This window comes from Talpa occidentalis, unplaced genomic scaffold (genome assembly GCF_014898055.3).
Source record: "Talpa occidentalis isolate TD23 unplaced genomic scaffold, MPIMG_talOcc4v2.1 talOcc4.3, whole genome shotgun sequence".
NCBI classification, from domain to species: Eukaryota; Metazoa; Chordata; class Mammalia; order Eulipotyphla; family Talpidae; genus Talpa; species Talpa occidentalis.
In genome coordinates, this window is record NW_023603184.1 from 127,276,741 (window position 1) to 127,290,751 (window position 14,011).

At 37.3% G+C, this 14,011-nt stretch overlaps 1 protein-coding gene across 1 annotated transcript in view; it reads left to right on the plus strand.

Moving 5' to 3' along the window:
* PARD3B (par-3 family cell polarity regulator beta) overlaps positions 1–14,011 on the plus strand; it is an 882,400-nt gene that overhangs the window by 812,942 nt on the left and 55,447 nt on the right.

A 14,011-nucleotide genomic window follows, 5' to 3' on the forward strand; every position in this document is an offset into this window, starting at 1 on the left:
TCAGATGGTGATCTATGAAAACGTGCTTTGATCATTGCAAAATCCTCTATGAATATGGTACTATATGTTTGTAGGAACTAGATGCTCAAGCACATTTTACAAACAGGGCAGGTATTTGGAGAATCAGTACTGACCCATAAGGGGTGAGCCTATGAGTAGGTACCCATCAGCATCCAAGCCTCGAAGCCAGTCCTTGCTTATTACCCTGTCCTCCCCTGGGCACCCACATAACTGTCTCCATGCATGACCAGCTATTTTTATTTTAATAACGGCCCCATTACACCTCACACACAAGTATTGTTTCTGTTATTTCCTCAGTGGCTTAGGTACCTGGTTCTCAAGTTTTAATCTAATAACTGAACAGTCTCCAAACTTGGGCCTCACCCTGTCCCCAGTCCACTAGAGGTCAAGTGGCAGTGTCAGATCTCTGCTGGGTAGACTTCACAGAGAAGGCTGATAAGGTTAACTGTGACTCAGGTGAAGTTTTTTCAAAGCCCTGTTAGGCCAAGAATAATGGGGCTTTGATGTAGATTTTCACTCTTTCCAAAGCAACTCAGAAGCAGAGCGGAAAAGACTGTCAGCACTGGACTGGTCTCCTTGTATCCAACTTTTCCTAGGGCCATTATTTTAGTACCAGTATTCGGCTTATCAGGGCAGTCGACGAGAGGGCTCCTGGAACCCCAATTAATCAGACCTGGTTTCTCCTCCCCAGAAAGAGACTCTTCCCTCACCGTCGTGCTGCATCCATTTCTGGGCTCATATAAGAACTTGAGTGGATTGTTGATGATGTTGCTGCTCTCTGTATATTTGCATAATTTTATATCCTGAGCAGAGTTCTTGATTTTGCAACAGCATCAGAAAAAAACAGTGTGAATTGGCAGGTTTGGGGATATGATTTGCAGCTGGTCTGTCACTTCCTCTTACTGGAAGCTTCAGCTTAAAGTATTATACAATTATCATATTTTACAGGACCTGAGCCGATATTTGCATCTGCTCATCTTTTGTTGTTGCTTTTTAAAAAATACTCTCTGTTCACATTTATTTTTCATAGATAAATTGCCCAATTCACTCATTTTATACACTTTTCTCTTGGTATAAATTCATATGATTCCGTGCTATTGAAATCAAAGCACCAAGGTTTAATTGACATAATAACAGTCAACACGATGAGCCTTTGGACATTTATATCCGTTGAAAACAATGACAAAGCAAATGCAAGCCGGAGCTATGGTAATATCTCCCACCACCACCCCCCCTTTCACTCATTGTCATTTTGATTAAAAGGTATATAGAAGCCTCCGTGGTTTTTCAGGATGCAAAAATTATTGCAGAAACTTCCTCTATTAATGGAAATTATTAAATGGTGGAAATGGTACTCGAACAGTAAGAATGACATTAATTATGCGAAAAGCAATCGTATCTGGCAGTTGGCAAGTGTGCATTATTCTTCAACACTCTTCTCTGGGGCTGTGTCCAGCCAGCATTAGAAATCTAAAAGCCTTTTATTTTGGCAAAGTTTTCATAGTACTTGGACTTCCAGCATCTAGATAAAAGATAATTTGGAAGGAAATTATGTTGGTGAAATTGAAGAATTCTGTAATGAGTTCTATGTAGATGAATCAATGCCCAATTAAATGATTATATCAAATCCAACTTTAAATGTTGACTTAAAATAATCTCATTTTAAAGACTTTGAAAGTAAGATGCTATATATACATCTAATCAGAAGAGCAAAGTCATATTACCCAGCCTTGTAGAGGAATGAAGGGTTCTGATTGATCTAAGAGTTAGATTAATGGCGAGAAACTGAAGTCAGGAATTATCCGTATCTAAAGACTAGGTTAGATTGCAATAACCTAACTTATTTTCAGTACATAATTCCCTTTCTCTTCTGGTAACTTTTTTTGGGGGCTCCTCTTTTCCTGTCTATACCCCTTTTTCAAAGCTCCCTACTCTGTTTATTACAGTCTGAATGTTTTCATCATCTCTACGAATCTATTTTTCATTTTTTTCTCAATTATTTATTGTCTTACATCATTGTTTATTTTTGTATAGTATTTTATTTCTCCCCTCTGATGTAATGCCTGTAGTTCTCCCATCCCCATAGCACCCAGGAACCATCACCACAGTCCCTTGTGCTCTCTCTTCCCCTCATTTGACTCCCCTCCCTCCCTTTCCCTTGCTGTATGCCTCAGATCTATGGTCAGCTTACAAATGTTGTCTTTTCTTGATCTTTTGTTCATCTTTTCTATATTCCACATATAAGTGAAACCATCCAATATTTGCCTTTGTCCTCCTGACTTATTCCACTTAGCATAATCCCTTTTTCTTACCCACCACTTCTTTTACCTGTTCTTGTCTCTTCACAGCAGGGAATACAAGCATCAGAAACATCTATTGCCCTTTTCATTTGCTCAGTAAGCATCTCTTGAGCCTTTGCCATGTTTAAGGCACTAACAGGAGGAGTCACCAGAGGTACAGAAGTGAACATCCCTCCATAAGCACAAAAGGGCGTGTTCACAATCCATAAAATACCCAATGGGATGAAATCATTGAACATACATGACAGGGACAAATTAAAGCAGGAGAGTTAGCTTGCTGTAAGTTATTGAAAGGCCTTATTCACTAGCTAATGGAAAACTATTGAATGAGCTTGTGTTTGGTTTGGTTCATGTTGACACATGTACATCAATTTTCAGAACGTCATCTGTGTGGTTTTCACTTTATCCTCTTGTTCTCATTCATCTTCGTAGAACTTGAACTCTGCTGATAATAGTAGTCAGTTGAAAAATGATTTATTTAATATAGATTTAGGGCCAATGCGTGCCTGATTTCAGCATTAATGGTAGTAGCTGTGAGTCAAACAGATGCTACAATTGAGGTAGCTCTTTAGATCAGTACTCGTTACACCCAGTGTGCCCAGTAATTTATCCTCTCAGAAAAGTTTCCCTACTCTTCTGCTGTTATCTTGGATAAATCTTCTCTCACTCTAAGCAGTTACACAATTGAAGTTCCCAAAGGTCTTAATTTATGTTCCAGATCCAAGCTTAAATCTAAATTGTAAGAATATTTGTAGTTTTCTTTATTTTCTGAAAGGAAATAAAAGAAAAATCAAGACTATCCGGACAAAAGGACTTGAAATTGGCAATGTTAATAAGACATGACCATAGGATAGATGTCATAAAAGTTTCTTATGAATATTGTGATGACATGCATTGTACTGTTTAACAGGTCTTGTTCAAAAACCAGTCCTGCATTATGAACGCTTATTGTTACTACTCACTGCCACAGAGTAGATGTTTGAGACTTGTGTCTCATTGACTCAATAAATATTAATGAATACAGTGATATGCCAGGCCTTGAGAAAACAATGGCTCAAAAAAGAGGCATTGTCCCAACCTTAGTGAAGCTTACAAGCCTGTGTCTTGTGTTATTTAATAGCTGATATCATGCGTGAGTTTGGGGGAAGAGTTTCTGTACATATTTTTTTATAAAACAACACTTTATTAAAAATACTTTTGCTACACCCCAAATTAACATATATACACCTATTAATGCCACTAGTTATAGAAAATAAACCTTTCTAGCAATTTAGTTCAGTGATATATCCAGCTTGGCCATAATTACAGTGAGAATGTTGCAGACGATGTGACTAATTTCACATATGCCATCCCATTGCCAACATGGCTTCATTCAGGTCTTATGTCTCAGTTCTTTATTTAGGGCATAAAGCCTACATGGGAGGCAGCACTGAGTGTGAGAGAAGAATTGCTTTTGGGTTAAACAAGTCTCAGTTCAAATCTTGGCTTTGCCAGTCATGATTCTTCGACAACTTGCTTAACTTTCTCTGAACTTAGTTTCCTCAAGTGTAAAATGAGGCAGAGATGGAAATGGTAACATTGACTGTAACTCATGATACTACAATGACTGTAGAATGTTCCCGGAAGTCATTTCTTTCTAGTACTATAAATGGGAGTAACTGGAATTTGCCCACTGACTAAGCTAGGAAAAGAAAATATACTGAAAAGCTTAAAATTTTACAAGATTTACACTGTCAACTCTTTATAAATGCAAGTACATTTAAGTATAATAGAGAGCTTTATTCAGTGAATATCCTTTCTAAGACTTATTAGTTGAAAGGGATAATAAGAATGCATAAAAAGCAATATCAGCAAACTATTACATCATGTTAAGACTTGGAGATGTTCTAAGAATCAACTTTGTTTCTTTTAGGGTCAGCAAAGGACTTTGTCACAGAGTACAATAAAACAAAATAGCAGAGGTATAAAAAAATTCAATTATTACATCCAAGAAGCAATAAGAAATTATATTCAGTAAGTGATTAATGTCACTAACCATGACTCCACCAAATTCTTGTTTATTCTGTTCCTGGAAAATACAGAACAGGTGAATGGACATTTCTTAAGGAATGCTTCCTGAATACCTTTTTTTCATTTTTACATCAGACTTTTGTCTTCTTTCAAGTAAGACTGTATTTCAGCCAATGTTATAATATCTCTATTTGTAGGTAGACAGATGGGGGAAAGGAAATGAGGAATGGTATCTGGCTCTTTAATTAAAGATGTAGAGCCAGAGTTTGCTCTTCAAGCTTATTGGCAAGACACATATGCACACATGCACATAGGCACACACACACACACATGCATACACATACACTCACGTGCAAAGTGCATCTAATAGATGAAGCCAAATTTGTAAAATTATATCTACAATCATAGTTTCTATGGTAACTGTATCTTAGGCCCAGACATAAACAGAGCTGGGCAGATGTCTGATTTTATTTTCTCCGAAGACAATCAGAAGAGAGAACTTAGGTTATCAAGACGCTGTGGCCCAGTGTATATAAGGCTAGTACTTGGATGATGCTAATATAAGATTTAATGCTTAAAACCCAATAAATGCTTTTACCGTTTTATAATATTGCAGATTAATTTGCTATCTTTGTTGTTCAGCTTTAAAATAGTTGTGATGTCTCTACACAGAGTTACTCTACTAATGAGCTATGAGTGATTAACATAATATGGAAACTATATGCAACATAACTTTTATAAATGTGTGTGAGTTAAAGGGGCTTCAGGCTTTATGTTTTAACTTCAACATTTTGTGAGGGAAGAAAATTTAGCAACAGAATGCTTAAAAGGCTTACCCAAAAGTTATTTTTAAAATATTTTATTTGCTGTATTTTCTAAGCTAGCAGATGTTCTAAGCTAGACTATAAGCTGAATACTCAGTTATTTGATGAAATTACTGAAATTAAATTAGAGAAAATAAACACTTCAGAAATAATGGTTTGAACAAGTATGTACTTTTGCTTTTTAGATAGCATATGTGTAAATACATATCTCAAGAATATTATGCTTCATGTTGCCAGAGAAATAATTAAACAACCTATTTTGATTAGTTTCTTTTGTTTAAATTGAATATCATTAGTTTTCCTCCAAACATGTAGCATTTTAGCAGTGTTTTAATATCAGAAGATACACAAAGCTACATTCATAACATTATAAATATTTTCATTGGATTGATTCCTTTAAAACTCTTCCAGTCAAAACTATAGCTAGGTAAAAGCAATGTAATTAAAAGAAAACTTTTGGAAACTGCTCAAAAATATCTGTCATGATACCAACTTGAAATGAAAGGCATATTTCCTAAAATGGCATCTAAATTTTTACATCTTGCATCTTAATCTTATGATGTGTCTGGCAGCATGAAACTCATTTTTTTGTAATGGATCTGAGTAAGACATATTTGTAAATGAGGATGTTATATATAGGTGAATAAGCTGCATTGCGACTTTGCACAGTCTTTCCATCACAGCAGCTTTTAAATTTCCTCAGGAGAATTGACTTATGGGCCATAAATCATAACAGTGGCAAAAATGTGTCCTAACCTGTAAGAGCTGGAAAACATGTTAATTTTGAATTGTTTTTGTTTTTATGATCAAACATTTGCAGAAAATCTTGTGTGATTTATTATTTTTTATTTTTTGAATTGTTAAAAAATGTTTGAAAGGGCATTAAATCTTCCCCTCGGCCATTAATCTACAAATGGGGGAAATAGGGGAGTTAAGTGGCCTCTTTAGTATATTGCTTTATGAAACTGCTGACTCTAGCAATGCCAGGCTAGAAATACATGCTAATTTAAGGAACCCTGAACATAGCAGCAAGCTCCTTACTTTTGTAGAGAAAAGACTAATAGCTTTATTTTAACAAGGCTCTTAACACCCCAGCCAGCAGCAGGCATTGAGTGAATGAAATTGGGAGAACTCCTGTGGACTAAAAGCATCTTAATTCAACATTCCCCCTGAATACTAAGCCCTCCTGATAGGCTGTCAGAGACTGTCATAATCCAGCCAAAGAGGATCGCCATGTGTAAGGCACACCCAGGTGTGAACTTGTGAAACTCTCTCAAGTTTCACTTCCTGAACTGTATAAACTTCCTGCACAGAAAAGGACAAGTATGCCCCAAATCCAAGCATAAATTCTAACATTGTATTGTTATGGAAAAGACTGTGATGGTTTAAGTCAGGATTATTTCTATTAGGTGTATATTTAGGTCATTGTATTAAGGAAAAAACAAACAAATCTGGGTGATACCAAGTGAAATAAAGGGCTTCTTTTAAAAAAAAATTAATTAAAAAAAATTAATTGGATCAAAGCCTCTGACCTTGTGTGTGTGTGTGTGTGTGTGTGAGAGAGAGAGAGAGAGAGAGAGAGAGAGAGAGAGAGAGAGAGAGATGAGGGAAATTACCTAATAAGGAGTTCTTCAAACAAGAACGATTCTGAAACTTACTGGGCACAGTGAAACTGGGAAGTGAGCTTATAAATGCCTGTTTCTGTTTTCTCTCCCCTCACCTCACTCCCTCCTGAAGTGCCCTGACTTTCTAGGAACTAAATGCAGCTTATAATTACTTTGTCTTCTCTCTATTTGCAGTTTACTACCCTCAGTTTACTGTTTACAAGGCTCTTTGTACCCAACACAATAATCTATAGTGTCACCATTTCTGAGTGTAATATTACAAATTGATAAAATGGTAGGTGGAGATTAGACAGATTATGGTTTACCCATAAATAGTATATTATATAGACATTAAAATTCATGTTTGTAAAATGGATCTAGTCACACAGGGAAATGCCAGTAATAAATAGTTGGCAAAAATCTCTATCCCATTAAAACATGTATATATTTATAATTCTTAACAGAGGTCATCTCTGGGTGGCTTCCCACAATAATCATTAAGATTATCTGTACTTCTAATAATAGAATACAAATTTAGCCCCATCATTTCCATTAACTAAACTAACAGTGTGTCCCTGAGGGAAAGGACTTTTTCTCAGTTCTATGTCTTATGACACTTAACATGCACTCTACGTAGGAGACATTTGAGAATATTAATCTCATTTTCTGAGCAAGATAGCATTAGACAGTGTAACCCAGTAGCTATTTGTTTACTAGAAAACTATAAAATTTCCAAGACCATAAAGTCTGGCTTTCTCTCCCCGTCAGTCCACTGAAATCACTCTCAATGAAGCACCAATCACCACTGCAATGCCAATTCCAAGTCACTGTTTGGTTGCAGAAAACAGTATCTTCGCTAGCTAGTTTAAGCAGGAACAAATTCATTATATTCATGGGCTCACATAATCATGAGGAAGACTAAGGAAACAAACCCTTGGATAGGCATATGGGAATGATCTCCCAAGCCACGACACAGAACCAGGCTACCAACAGAGCAGCTGCCACTTCTATAAGGAAAGTTTTGACTTCAGAGACACACAATAGAACCCATATCAGCAGCCACTGTGATTAAGAAGGTGCCATTATCAATAAGCCAATTCTAGTGTTACCAGTCCCAAAGCTAGCTCTAAAATCTTACACAGCAGCTCCAGAAAGTAGTAATCATACATCTACTAACACTGCCACACCTTTGTCATTGTTGCCGGAAGTGTAGCCCCTGCCTCAATTCCATTTCTCAGTGTTATGATCTAACTTGAATATACCCAGTATGTTGACTGAAAAGGGAATTCTGGGAAAGGTAGTTTTTAGATTTTCAACCTCTAAAGTTCAGGGTGTCCCTCTACAAAAAGGAAGTTTTGGGAAAACACTCCAGGGTAACATTCACACCCCAAGCCTTGTCTTACTGAAATTCTTGACTATTTTTGACACAGTTGACCATCCCCTCATTAATGGAATTATTTCTTTTGATTTCTATGGTAACATTCTCTCTAGTTCTCTTCTCGACCTTTTCTACTAAACTTTTCCTCAGACTTTCTCCTGAGTTCAGTAGTTATCTGTTCTTTAAGTAATAAAATATCTGATTATTAGTGGTGTTCTTCTCGATTTCCATTGCATGTCTTTTCTTCTATTCTGTCTCTACAGACTCTTGCTGGGCATTCTAATTTTTTTCAAGGTTTCAAGAACCATCTTTAGGCTGTATTTTCCCCAAATCTATATTTCAGGTCCAGATTTCTCAGTTGCAAACTTTTATACTCTATTACTTATCAGACATCTTCATCAGATGTCCCAACTAAAGCTCAGGAAGTTTGGCATTATTCTAGACACATCCTTCCCATTAATCCTCAGTCAGTCCTGCTGAACATACCTCCTGAACATCCTTATGTCATAACGTTGTTTCCATCCTTTTGAATATTCCCTATTTAGACCTTTATCATCTCTGTTTCAGACTGTCACAAGAACCTCCATACTATGGCAAGAATAATCTCTCTAACCTGTAAACGTGTCCTGTCACTTATTGAGTAGTACATCTCAATGACATCACCATCACCTGAGGGTAAAATATATGAACTCCTCCATGACCTGGTCCATGTCTGTCTCCAGATTTTGACTCTTGGGTCAGACAGACCTCATCCTAGTTTCAGATTTGCCATCTACTAACTGTGATCTTGGGTGACTGCTGAATTTTATTTTTGTCTGCAAAATGGGGCAACTACTGGGGTTATTGTGAGCACTGAATAGGATAATATAAACAAAACATTTAACCTTGTGTTTGATGCACTAAGTAAATGTTAAATTGTAGTAGTGATCAAAGAATAACTAAGTAAGTGGAGAAGTAGTCTATATTCAGGGACAGAAAGATTCAATGTTGTCAACATGTCAGAGCTTCCCAACTTGAACTATAGATTCAAGTAAATTTATTTTTAATATCCTTGCACTCCCAGTAAATTAGTTTGTATATCTCAACATATTGATCTAAGGTATATATGGCTGGGCAAAAGGACCAGAATAATGAGCACAATATTGAAGAGAAGAATAAAATTGGACAACTGATACTATCTATCTCTCTTCAAGACTTACTATAAAGCTACAGTAATCAAGTATTACTTGTTATTGGTGAAAGACTAGATGAATGGAACTGAATAGAGAGCCCAATAATAAACCCAATAGTCAACTGATTTTTGACAAAGGTGCAAAGGCAATGCAAAGATCAAGGGGGTAGCCTCTTCAGCAAATGGTGCTGGAACAATAGGATATCCATATGCCAAAAAAAAAAAAAGATAAATCTTGGGCCTCCCTGGTGGCGCAGCGGTTGAGCGCTGGGTTGCAAAGCTGCCTGCAGCCTCTGTAGCGTGGGTTTGATCCCTGGCTGCTCCCCGGCCACCAGAGGAGGGTCCCGCATGGCGCGCAGACCTCTCCTGCCACCCGCTGCTCCCCTCAGCAGTGTACTTCAGTCCTTCTGCCTGCTCTGCTCCCCGCTCTGGCTCTGGTGAATTCTCTCACCCTCCCGCACTTCTGACTATACCCAGTGCTTGTATAAATAAATAAATAAAATAATAAATAAATAAATCTTAAAAAAAAAAGATAAATCTTTACAAAGACCTTATATCTATTGCTAAAATTAACTAAAAATGGACCAACTGTCTGTCAAATGTAATACACTAAAATTCCTAGAAGATAGCAAAGATATCTAAAGGACTTTGGGTTTGACAGTGACATTTTAGTTATGACATGAAAGGCATGATCCATGAAAGAAATAATTGATAAGCTGGACATCACTAAAATTAAAAATGTTTGCTTTGCAAAAACCAATGTCAAGAAAATGAAAAGAAAATCACAGGCTGGGAGAAAATATTTGCCTGAAAATATAATTGATAAAGAGCTGCTGTCCAAAATATACAAAGAACTATTAAAATCCCACAATAAGAGAATAATCAACCCAATTAAAATACGGTTCAAAGACCTTAACAGACACCTCCCTGAAGAAAACATATAGGTGGCAAACAAGCATGTGGAAAAATATTTCTCATGATATATCATCAGGGAAATGAAAATTGAAACAATAAAATACTACTCATCACCCATTAGAATGGCCAAAATCTGGAATACTAACCAAATAAATGCTGGTGAGAATAAGAATGTGGAACAATAAATCTCATTCATTGCTGGTGGAAATGCAACATGTTGCAAACAATTTGGAAGATAGCTTGGCAGTTTCTTGATCACATTAAATATATTTTCACCATATGATCCAGCAAGGGCACTCCTTGGTATTTATCCAAAGGAGTTGAAAACTTATGTACACACAAAAACCTGCACAGGGGTATTTATAGCAACTTTATTCAAAATTGCCCAAACTTGGAAGCACCAAGATGTCCTTTAGTAGGTGAATGGATAAATAAACTATTCTACTCCAGACAAACAGAATATTATTCAGAGCAAAAAAGAAATAAGCTGTTAAGACATGGAGGAGACTTATATGCATATCACTAAGTGATAGAAGCCAACATAAAAAGAGTACATGTTGTATGATTCCAACAAGATGGCATTTTGGAAAAATCAAAACTATAGAGTCATTAAAAAGATTAGTGATAGGGCACTGAAGAGTTTTAGGGCAAAGAAAAAATTCCTTATGAGACAATCATGATGGATACTTATGCAAACCCAAAAGATGCACAACACCAAAGTGAACCCTAGTGTAAACTTTGGGTGATAATGATGTGTCAATGCAGGTTCATCAGTTGTAACAGATATAGCACCCTGGTGAGGATATTGTGAGTGAGGGAGGCTACGCATGTGTAGGAACAGGGAACATATGGGAACTCTCTGAACCTTCCTCTCAATTTTACTATGAACCTAAAATTGCTCTATTTATGCAAAGTTGTAGTCATGAAGTTACAGTTCTAACCTTCTTGGCAGCACCACAAGTATAGTTGCTACTGCTACTGATAACCTTTCCTTCAGAGCCTCTGCTTCGCCCTTTGCCATAATATTAACATTCTCTGAAAACACAGTGCTTTTTTATGCCTCTGCGTTGTTTTACTTTTGCTCTCTGTACTTAGAATGCCCCCTCCTGCTACCCCTATACTCATCTCTTCTTTAAAAAACCCATTCATATTCAAACTTAGATGAAGCTTCAATACCCAGCTGAAGCTGTCTTCAGCTCACCCAGGTGATTTTGGTACCTCTTCCTTCAGGATCCCAGTGCCTCCTCCCTCAGACTGACCCTCTAGCAGTGATTTCATTGTACTGTGATTGTTTGCAGACCTGTCTCCTCTGTATTCAAAGCAATGAAATCCAGCCCCTGCTCATAGTTGCAAATAGAGTGCCTAGTAAACTTTAGGATACAGTAGGTGCTCAGCAATTCTCTAACTGAATGACTGCATTTAGGATGCTGCAACATTAATAGTAGTGCACATAACTATATACACTATTGGGGACAGAATGCTTTTTTAAGTACTAGCATGCCACCCAGCTTTTGCAGCCTCGCCCATGTTCTGCGACCTCCATGCCATTTTTTCTAACACCTGCAGGTGTCGTCTGTGTGACCACTGGTACCATCTTGGCTGGTATTGGGTTATACATTATTCTACATCATTCTTTCTTTGTTCATTTTAAACAATTCACATTAAAAACTGTCTCTCTGAGAAAAATATATAAAATAATAAGTCTTTAGTCAGACTAAGAAAAACAAAAAGTCCCAAAATTCCAATATGAATAAATGAAAAAAGAAACACTATAAATGCTACAAATATTTAAAGGCTAATCAGGAAATATTACAAACAATGTTATTCTCCAACATTGAATAATTTCAATAAAATAATTTTTAAAAGATGAAATTTTACTCTTTGTAACAACACGAATGGAACTGGAGGGGATTATGCTAAGTGAAATAAATCAAAAGAAGAAAGACAAATGCCAGATGGTTTCATTTATACATGGAAAATAAAAAAACAAAGCAACAGACAAAACTAAACCAAAACAAACCAACCCTAAAAATCTGAATACAGAGGTGAGGCTACTAGAAAGGGAGGGTAAGAAGAAGGGATCAAGGGAAGAAGGGGCCTAGTGGACTATGGTGCAGGATTATTGGGGCTTTGGTATTGGATGTAGTGAGATAACATATACTTAAATAGGCGTGAACCTGTACCCCTAAATCCCCTACAGTATTGTAAGCCAATATTACCCCAATTTAAAAAAAAATAATCACTTAGGCAAGTGCCTTGAAAACACAAACTACCACGTATGACTGAAAGAGAAATCAGGAGCATGAAGAGTTCTATAGATCACATAAATTAAACACATATTTTAAAATATTCCAACAAAGAAAACCTATACTGAGACATGTGGGGAGCACTGGGGCCCAGATGTGGTCACTGATGAATTCTACTAAACTGAAAAACAAAACCTCTACCCCTACCTATCATGACTTCCCTGGAACACCCTCTGCATAACCACTTCTGTTAGGTTCCTAACACTGTCACCCAATATCCTACTTCCACCCTTCCTACTGTTCTTCCCCTGGAACTATTTCCCTGGGTCAAATTAATGGCTGCTGTCCCTTCAAGGGTCAGTTCTAGCACCATCCACCTTAGGACCCCAGAGCCCCAAGAGCTGTGAATGGTGCCCCCTCCATATTCTGCTGATCATGGGAGCCAGCATTCTGTGCATATCACGCTGAACTGTCTTTGCTGATTTACAAGCTTGACTTGACCATAACTAGAATACGAGATATATCTTTTTAAAATTTTTATTGATGTATCATGGCATAACATTATATAAGTTTCTTTTAGGATATTTCTGTTAATGCAGAGAATTCTCAGTCTCTCTGTGGTTGCTTCCAAGTTTGTATGTGCAATCTTCATCCTACCAAGATAGTTTAATGGGTTATTGTCTTTTCAGAAAATCACCAGCCACTTTCGATCCATGTATTGCTGAAATGTTAAGAGGTTTTACAAGACAAACTCTGAAGGGTTTCCTGTGATAATTCCATCTCAGGAGTAGTCTTTCTTACTGCAAACACCTGTGTATACTTTCTCTGCAAAACCTCCCCCAACAAACGTTCCCTACACATCCCATCCCATGCTGGTGGTTTTGTAGAGAGCTGGGATTTAGGCAGCAAGAAAACATCCGAATTGAGAACTACCTAGAAAAATTTCCTCTAATAACCTTGACACTGTCACTTCCTGTGTTTACCAGCAAATTCCCCCTGCCCTTCATTGTGGCAGTCCAGGCTTCTACTCGTCCCTCCTCGTGTCCATCACATGAGGGCTTTTGCAGCACGAAAGCAAACCCATGAATAAGCCACAGTCACATGTGTTGATATGAATAGATGAGGAATCCATCCATCAGCAAGTACTTTTTAATACCTGTGTGTGTCCGTCTTATTGATCAGTGTGTAAGGTAGATAGAGAAAAGCGAGATGTATAATCTGTACATTCATGGACCTAACACACTTTATTGAGAACCTTCTGGGTCAGTCACTGCCCTTCAGAACTTCAGCAGCTGTTGAAAGGGATCTGAACAGAGGCAAACACAATAAGTACAAAGTACATCCAGTAGATAGCAGATAGCCCATCACTTGCCTGGAGTCATTCATAAGGGCGGGTTGGGACCTGAGGTTCAGGTGAGGCAAGGCTTCATGGGAGCTGTGAAGTAAAGGATTAGTTGTCACTGAGCCCAGTAAGTTAAATAAGTTTTCATGAAAAAGGAACTTTAAAAAGTATGGTCCTTGGGCCTCCCTGGTGGCGCAAAG